Source organism: Terrapene carolina, unplaced genomic scaffold (genome assembly GCF_002925995.2).
Source record: "Terrapene carolina triunguis isolate 2854851 unplaced genomic scaffold, T_m_triunguis-2.0 Scaffold449, whole genome shotgun sequence".
NCBI classification, from domain to species: domain Eukaryota; kingdom Metazoa; phylum Chordata; order Testudines; family Emydidae; genus Terrapene; species Terrapene triunguis.
Window position 1 is genome coordinate 3,426,721 of NW_020664800.1, and position 9,548 is coordinate 3,436,268.

A 9,548-nucleotide genomic window follows, 5' to 3' on the forward strand; every position below is an offset into this window, starting at 1 on the left:
TAGTATCAGAGGGGTAGCCGTGTTAGTCTGGATCTGTAAAAAGCGACAAAGAGTCCTGTGGCACCTTATAGACTAACAGACGTATTGGAGCATAAGCTTTCGTGGGTGAATACCCACTTCGTCAGACACAAGTAATGGAAATTTCCAGAGGCAGGTATAAATATGCAGGCAAGAATCAGTCTAGAGATAACCAGGTTAGTTCAATCAGGGAGGATGAGGCCCTCTTCTAGCAGTTGAGGTGTGAACACCAAGGGAGGAGAAACTGCTTTTGTAGTTGGCTAGCCATTCACAGTCTTTGTTTAGTGTGTTCAGACAACAGGGAGCTCAGGTGCCGCTTTTGTGAACAGTCCGGAACTGGGATAGGACCCCTATATCCCCGATCGTCACTTACACACTAGTGCTCCCTATGGCTGTGACACTCGCTGAACTTCACCCACCACCAGGAGTCCTAGATTTGAGAAGGATGCCCTGAGGTTGGCTGGGTGTGGCCCCCTTACCCGGAGCCAGGGGCAAAAGCCTTGTCCCTATGGTGAGACAAGGTTCTGCAACTTTGTCCTCCTCCTGCGATTAAGGATTGTGTCTGTGGGTTACAGTGAGTCATTTAAAACCTCACCTACACATTTCCCTCCTCTTTTTAACTACATCAATTCACTCAGATTGACACAGACCGTGAGACAGCCGTGTTTATCTGGGGATAAAACAGCCTAGAAAATTCTGCTGCAAGCAACCCTACCAAAACACAAGTCAGGCTGTTTGACATCTCTGCTCCTAGCAAAGGACACTACATGCATGAATGCCATGCTTTCCCGTGCTCACCCTGTGTATCCTGCTCTTATAAACAAGAAGGAAAGTCATATGTGGATTTATTCCTCTGAAGTACTGTACCTGTAACTACCAGCAGATATATAATGGGTAAACTCATATGTCCACAGTCCTTAACAAAGCTGGTAGGTCTTATTTTAGGTGGACCAGACTTGAGCTTCTCCCAGCAACTGTCAAGTCATATGTTATGTTTTAGTTTCACCTTTGTGGAGACTTGAGAGCGCCATGAATTATCTACCAGCTTTTTCCTTTTTCATGTATTGAATATGAGTCTTCCCCACATTTTGAATGGGAGGCTGAAATGAACACGCTGGTTTTCCTTTAACTTTCATAAAGTCTTAATGGCCCCAGATATCTTTCTGCAACAGTATAATCATGGATGTTGACTGAGCTTTGGGAAAAGTGTAGTTAATTCACTGCTGCTGCAATCACTCAACAGGGGAGGCACATGCATGTTTCCATAGGTCCTACAAGATTAGTGTCTATTCTCAGTGATGGACTGTAAGATTTGTGTAGTGTGGTATGCATGTGTGACCTATTTATTTAAAATCCCTATCTTATTTCAGGCTAGTAATAAGATCAGACATTGAGAGCGGTCATAAAAATGTGAAACTGTTCATACTGCTTCTAGCCCAGCAGAGAAGTGATTTAAGTACTTTGAACTTCTAATAGTTTTTCAGTGACCGATATTAAGTGATAGGGGCCTCAGGCTAGTTCCGGGTGGGCAGGTGTCCTCATAAAAACAAAAAAAACCCAGCACCAGCTTGAGCCAAAACACTGTTGCTGCATTGTAACAGGAGCAAATCCTCTTTTCCTATAGCAGAGGATTCATCTTACTGGTTCCATGACTGTAAATCTGTTTATATGGTACAGAGTTAAATCATCCAATGGTCTCATTTTAAAAATCTAATTTCAGCCAAGAAACAGTGTAACTTCAAGTCCTCTGTTACTTGAGTTCACTCTGAAAGGCAAATTCTCCTCCCTCAGTGACGACTGACTTTTTGGTACCAAACAAGATGATCATATCAGCCTGATATTTTCTCTGTACCTCTCTGCAAGTCCTCCTCCCTGCCGTTTGAACCAGTGAACAGTGGATTAGAGGAAGCACCCTTTATTTTATCTATTTTTTATTTTTCCGACAAAATTTCCTAACTTTAAATGCAGCCTCTTCAACCCTAAGCACAGACCCTGCAAGAATGTAAAGTGCAACTTTGCTCTAAACATGGTATAATGAGACCCAACGTTTCCCATCTCTCAGTAGCTCCAGAGCAAATCTGCTCGGTGATCAAGGACAAATGTGTCAGGATGAAGCTCCAGGAGAAGCATTGTGCACAGCTTTCAAAGGGTTAATATAGCTCCCTTCCCAGCTTTTGCTCTTGGTGTGCTTCTGGAACAATTTGTATAGGGGGTGCGGAGAGCTATTAAACCAAACTGTAAACTCTGTATATGATTAAATCACTTCAAGACAAGGGGTGCGGTAGCACCCCTAGTTCCAGCACCTATGGATCCAAATTCAACTGTCAGTTTCCAGTTATAGTTTTCCTTTCCTCTCTCAGGCCTGCAAAAGGCCCTATGTGTGGATACAGCTGCTGGGAATGCTCCTTTATCAAAGAACTGGGAAACCCCTGAGCATAACCTCAGATTAGCTGGTAGCTGCAGTCAGCAAGTTCACAGTCAGTTCTCCTTGGAACAGTTTCCTTTGAAAAATGTCCTTCCTCCAGCCCCATCTTTGTGATCGCTGAAAGCTTTGAGCCTGTTTGACTCTCAATGCAGTAGACACTTGGATATATAGTGCTTGGGATGTAATACACTAATGTATTGCGATTATGAACTGGTGCACCATTTTTTTCCTTTAGTTTTCTAGCTTTTGACATCGAAGCAGCATGGAGTTTATATTTCTTTGCGGTGTCTTTTTTATTTATTCATTTATTTATACTTATTTTATTATATCTTGAAACCTGATGCTACATATAAGAGATCTTAAAGCAACATTTTGATGTGAACTCACAGGAAACGTAGGATTAGGGCAGAAATTAATTCCCCCAGTTGTGATCAGGAGGTGCAATCAATATGGCCTTTTGTCAGGGGCTTTGCACTTACTTACAGACATCTCGCAAGACTAAAACTCCAGTGGCAATATGTCCAGTTGCACCAAATTCTTCCTGGAATCCCCCACAACCGTGTGTGTGCTGGAATACCTCGACACAATAGGGTGAATTAAGAAAGACATTTCAACCTCCCACCTGAATTTCCTGTCTCTTGTAAGTTCAGGTCACACCAGGAAAGGGCTTAAATATTTCTGCCCTTTTGCATGGAAATTTTAGTTCAGATTTGCCCACAGTGAACTGGGACGTAATTGCCCATTGCAAATCAAGTCAATGCTTTGCCATATTTTCCATACAAATATATCCTCTGAAGTCTGTCATAAATCAGACAACACACATGGTGCTCTTTTGAACTCCTTCCATGAGCAATAATGCAGTTAAAGTGAATGAGAGAGACTCGTGTGGTTTCGATAATAATACTTAGCTCTTAAACACTGCTTTTCATCAGTAGCTCTCAAAGCACTTCACAATCTTTAATGTATTTATCTTCACAACATCTGTGTGAGAGAACTCTGCTCTTACAGTTGTTTACAATCCAATAGGAGTCACCCTCCTGGCTTAAAAAAAAAGGATAACTTCAGTTCTTTAAATATAACTGATGCAAGTTGCTTATTTTGAAATCCGTTGAGGTTATTTGGACTGACAGAAGAAGTCTCTTTATTTTTTTAATACCGAACAACTCAGCAGTTGTTAATTCTCCCAGCCCACAATCTATTCTAAAGCATTATAAGCCAGTTAAACAGACCACTCTATTCACCACTTTCCCTCTCCAAAGAGGCACTAGCTTGAGGTAATACTTTTGACTGTCACTGCTGAAAAGTGCTATCAATGCTTTACAAAAATGAGGAAGCATTATTCTTCCCATTCTGTGGGTGGGAAAGATGAGGCACAGAAGATGGCTGCTGTCACACAGTAAGGCACTCTTCTTAGCATATGCCTCAGGTGGCACGTGACCAGGATTCACCACCGAATTTGGTCTGCTGGTTGGATCATTAGCTTCCTCGGCCAGCCAGGGCACTGATGGGGAGTATGACATGAATGCTGATCCATGCCGCCCTGGTTAGCCAATGGTAGGCTGAGAATAGAGCCGAAATCTCCTGATTTACATCCCCAGTGCCCTATCCAGTAGACTACACTGCCTCTCCTTGGAGAACTGATCCCAAGTTCTCACTAAATTTCAGCTTGAACCCAGGACTCATCATAACTGGATGCGGGGGGGAGGAGGATGGAGGTTGCGTGATGATATCTCCTGGTGCCTCACGGGGGGAAAATATGCTGAATGCCTTTGGACGCGATCTGGTATATAAAACCCCCAGAGAGGTGATATGGGAGAGGCCGTTCGGAGCACTCACAGCGATTCCCTGCAGGTAGGGTGACCAGACAGCAAATGTGAAAAATCGGGACAGGGGGTGGGGGGTAATAGGAGCCTATATAAGAAAAAGACCCTAAAATCGGGACATCTGGTCACCCTACTTGCAGGGGACCCAGTTACAGGGTAGCATGGAGCCTGAAAAGCATCAACACACAGGAAATGGATGGCAAGGGGATGCAGGGGAGCCAGGGGGAGGGAGCCAGAGGAGCCCAGGAGGTTTCTCAGTGGGGCGTGGTGGTTCTGTTTGCACTGCCCAAGGCCGAGTCCTCCTGCGATGTTTTCTCACTCCTCATGGCCGCCTTGTGGGGCCTCTCCAGGACTCGCTCTGTTTGCTTTGGAGGAGGGCTTGTGCCTTCTTCCCCTCAGTCTCTTTCCCCCATCCCCCAAAGCTGGCTGACTGGCTGCTCACAGACCAGCCCATGGAGCTGGCTGGCTTTCCTGGTGACTGAGAGGAGGAGAAACAAATAGCTGAAATCAGTTTTTTTTTTTACAATCTGCTGCAGGGTTGGGTCAGCAAAGCAGGAACTTGTATTTCCAGTGAAGGCCGCACAGGCCCTGATCATGCCTGGGGAACCGGGTGCTCCCATTCCTGTGTCTGGACCATTCTCCAGGCAGGACTGCAGCCACAGTTTGCCAAACGGCTAACTAATGTTCCCTCTCAGATTGGGGTGGCTCCACCCGATACCAAGTCTATGAGAGACTAAACAGGGGGCACAGATAGTTGAATACCTTAAATGAGGGAAGAGAATGAAATAAATCCCAGGAGGAAAGCAAGTGATAAGGCAGCTTTACATTCAGGCCTTGTCTAAACAGGAGTTGCTCCAGTTTAAATTAAATTGCCTTATAAAGCAGTATAAAGCCACATGTGTGTTCTTACAATGGTTTAAAACTAGTCAGATCAGGTTAACTTGCACCTGTAAAATTACCAATACAAGCTAAACAGCTATAACCCAGTGTTACAGGGCAGCACAAGTTTCCTTCTCCTTGTCCCTGCGCCCTGTGCTTAGGCTGGCCAGAGAAAGGGTCTCAGACACCTCTTGCAGGTGCTTCACCCGTGTTCTTTTATTTACAATGGCTGTGCAGTCCCCGCTCCGACCCCTCACTGGGTCCACTGACCTTTGAGGTTTGTGTCAGCCAGCAGAGACAGAGCATCAACCCTCTTATCTTCCTGTCTGGCTCCCCCGGAGGGTTTCCCTGGGTTTATAGCCTTCCCAGTCATCAACCCAGCTGGTTCCACTAGGCTCAGCACTTCACCCTGAGCCTGCCCTCATTAGGGCCTGCAGCTGGGCTCCCTGCTAAGGGTCTTGGCTCATACACCCGGGCACCCTACAGGGAAACAGGGGGAAGCCGGCCCTTTAGCAGGGCACCCAAAGGTTTTATACCTCTGCCCTGCGACACCCAGGTTTAAACAAATAGTGTTTACACATGGGTGCAACTTCTGCCTGTAGAAAAGGCCTCAAAATATATGTTAGGGCATGGCTGGCTGTAAGCATGAGCAAAGCAAATGATTGTGTTTAGAGCCCCTGCAACCCATAGTGCTATGTGTTTCTCTCTCCACTAATAGGGTGACAGGGGATGGGAAAGCAAGTCATAACCTGATCTGCATCCATCTTCTTTCTGGAAGCTTTTGGGGTGGTCCATCAATCAACCAGTCCCGTCCCCCCTACTCTCCCCGTATGCATCTAGTAGTATCAAGAGCTAATAGAGTTGAGCCTTGTGCGCTTTGTCACTAGTGCTTGGATCTGAGATGCCCTTGAATTATCTGGCATAACTGTTAGGGGTTTGGTGTGCACGACCCCTTTTCATTTCTAGGAGTCTGCAGCAGCCATTTTGTGAGAGGAGCTGGGACTGAAGAGACACATGCTGCACTTTCACTTCTCTTTCTTGTATTGTTGTTTCCCTCAATCTAAACCACTGCTTTTCCACCCTTTTTCATTTGCGGACCTGTAAAAATTTTCAAATGGAAGTGCAGACCCCTTTGGAATCATAGAAGATTAGGGTTGGAAGAGACCTCAGGAGGTCATCTAGTCCAACCCCCCGCTCAAAGCAGGACCAACCCCAACTAAATCATCCCAGCCAGGGCTTTGTCAAGCCTGCCCTTAAAAACCTCTAAGGAAGGAGATTCCACCACCACCTCCCTAGGTAACCCATTCCAGTGCTTCACCACCCTCCTAGTGAAATAGTGTTTCCTAATATCCAACCTAAATCTCCCACACTGCAACTTGAGACCATTGCTCCTTGTTCTGTCATCTGCCACCACTGAGAACAGCCGAGCTCCATCCTCTTTGGAACCCCCCTTCAGGTAGTTGAAAGCAGCTATCAAATCCCCCCTCACTCTTCTCTTCTGCAGACTAAATAATCCCAGTTCCCTCAGCCTCTCCAGTCATGTGCCCCAGCCCCCTAATCATTTTCGTTGCCCTCCGCTGAACTCTCTCCAATTTGTCCACATCCTTTTTGTAGTGGAGGGCCCAAAACTGGACGCAATACTCCAGATGTGGCCTCACCAGTGCTGAATAGAGGGGACGTAGTCTGCGGACCCCCAGAGGTCCATGGACCACAGGTTGAAAACCACTGATCTAAACTAAAAGCCACAAGGGACCAATAATTGACATTGCTTGTTGTCTTTCTCTACGAATTTGTTTGAGCTCTGATAAAAGAGCAAATTGGAATGATAAAGCTATTTTGCAGTTAAGAGCAATTCTGTTTGGATGTTTCAAATTCTAAATTCAGCATACTATAGAACAGATGCTGTGTCGTGTTATAATCCATGATACTGCTTCCTGTGGTAAAACAGATGGTATAGCTGCAGCGACCGGTATCAGGCTGTGAAAATCAGGGCCTTAGCAGAAGGTGGACTGAAACCACCCACTCCTTTGACCTCAGCCAATGAGGAGCAGTAAACTAGTGTTTGTTTTGGGAAATACCCTACTCACCTAGGCTGGAAGGAAGCAGGGCCCTGGAATTTCGGAAATGAAAGGCTCCGTCCGTTCCCATTACCAATCAACTGAGCCAACCTAGCCACTGACATTCCTGTGCTGAGATGGGGAGGAAGAGGTGGCAATTTACAAACTCTACTCTGCAGATGTCGGAGTCATGTTTGACTTTAATTTTCTGCTCTGTACACACAATTTGCTTGCCTCCTAGCTTGGATTGTAACATCCACATTCCTGATTTCTCAGGTTGTCTAGTTCACTATTTGCCTCATCGAGCTTGTAATTATCCCCTTTTGAACTGCATTAAAATTAAAAGCTTTAACCAACATGTTAGATCAGTTAATCACACGTTGGCAGCCATGTGGAACTCACTGCTGCAGGAGCTCATCGCGTCCCACAAAGTGGCTGGATTTTGAGAAGAGCTGGATCATGGCCACTAACAGCATTTGTTGCCAGGCAAACTAGGGTAATTATCATGCTTTAAGACATAAGTGGATCACTGTGAGTGGCAGGAAGGAATTTTTCTCTCCCATGTGCAGAGCTGGCTCGGTGTAGCACAGTTGTTATTCACCTTTCTCTGACGCATCAAATATTGGCTACTGCTGGAGGTAGAATGAAAAGGTTGGATAAGACAGTCAGCTCTTTGGGGGTAGGGACTGTCTTTTAGTTCTGTGTCTGTACAGAACACGCAATGTGGGGGGGGGGTCCTGATCCATGACTGAGGTTCCTACGTGCTATGGAAATACAAATAATAAATAAGTTCCTGTGAAACCAGTTGGAGAACGGTTTCTCGGAGGCCGTGCTTAGCTTGGTGTGACAAAGTGGGTTTTTCCTCCTTATTATGTTGTACGTGAGCCTCTGTGAGTCTTACTGCGTTGCATGAAAACCGTGTGTGCCTCAGTTTCCCTGTGTGTTGCACCAATGCCTAGGTGGTGGGATAAGGGGGTGTGACTTTGGCTGAGACCTTCGGGGGCAGGTGAGGCTGCTCCAGCTGCCTGCACCGAAGTGATGGTTGATGCCCTTCGTAACCTGAGACCCAGGAGGGGCATGCGACCAGGTGACACTGTGCCCAGAAGTGAGACAAAGACAAAGGAGGGGCAATGGGTGCGTTGGAGGTCTGGTCGCTGGAAGATGGGCAGTCTTCTGTTGGGGACTTGAATAGGGGGGAGTCCAGGGCGTCCGGCCTGGGGTCCCCCCAAGATGGACTTTGCTGAAAGTCACTGATTTCTCTGCTAATAAGATCTGTTCTATGCTGTGTTCCTGTCGACTAGTAAACCCTTCTGTTTTACCGGCTGGCTGAGAGTCACGGCTGACTGTGGAGTTGGGGTGCAGGGCCCTCTGCCTTCCCCAAGGGTCCCGTCCAGGTGGACTCACCAAGGGGAAGAGTACGGTGCGAACAGAGATGCTGAATGCTCTGAGGCCAGTCCCAGGAAGGCCATAGCCGAAGAGGCTCCTTGCCCTGGAGAAAGTGCCCTGAGGGGAGTCATGATCCCCAGAGTCCTGTCTGGCTTCAAACAGAGCAGTTCCAGAGCATTGGACCTGTGACTCCATCACCCTTGGCATGCCACACATCAGGGAATCTCGATAAACCGTCCCAATTCATAAATCAGGCAGCAGTGAATATAAACATCCAAGGCAGAGCTAGACGTTAGACAAACAAAAGCTCAGGGACGGATAGCAGTGGGTTTTTAAAGTCAAGGTCTTAGTATAAACAACAACTTTGTTGTTTACAGCTTCAGGGGAACAAGAGAAAAATATGAACTAGAAGGGAAAGGAATGGGTGAGGATTTCCAGGAGAGAGAACGAAGTAGGAAGAATGAGTGACGTCATTCATGAATGATGGGGCTGGATGATGTGCGCAGCAGGCACTCCGTGGTGCCAGTGGTGTGGCGCTGGAAGGGTGTGTACCTGCGTGGGTGCAACGGGACAGGTTCTGCTCCCAGCTCTGGCCCCTTTTGCCTCTCGTGGGGTGAGCGAGGTGGAATTAGGGTGACCAGATGTCCCGATTTTATAGGGACAGTCCTGATTTTGGGGTCTTTTTCTTATATAGGCTCCTATTACCCCCCACCCTTGTCCCGATTTTTCACACTTGCTGTCTGGTCACCCTAGCTCTGCTCCCAAGGCGGGTCTGCTCTCTCTGGGCTGTGCTCTGCCTTTGGGGCTGCAGCTCTCCTTCCAGCAACTTAGCTTGGTCCCCTGCTCTCTCCTTAGCTTGGCCCGACTCTGTCTGACTCAGGCAATTCCAGTTCACATGGAGGACGGGACCCCCTGGCCTCCTGACTCTCTGATTAGCCTGCCCGCCCTGTCAATCAGGCT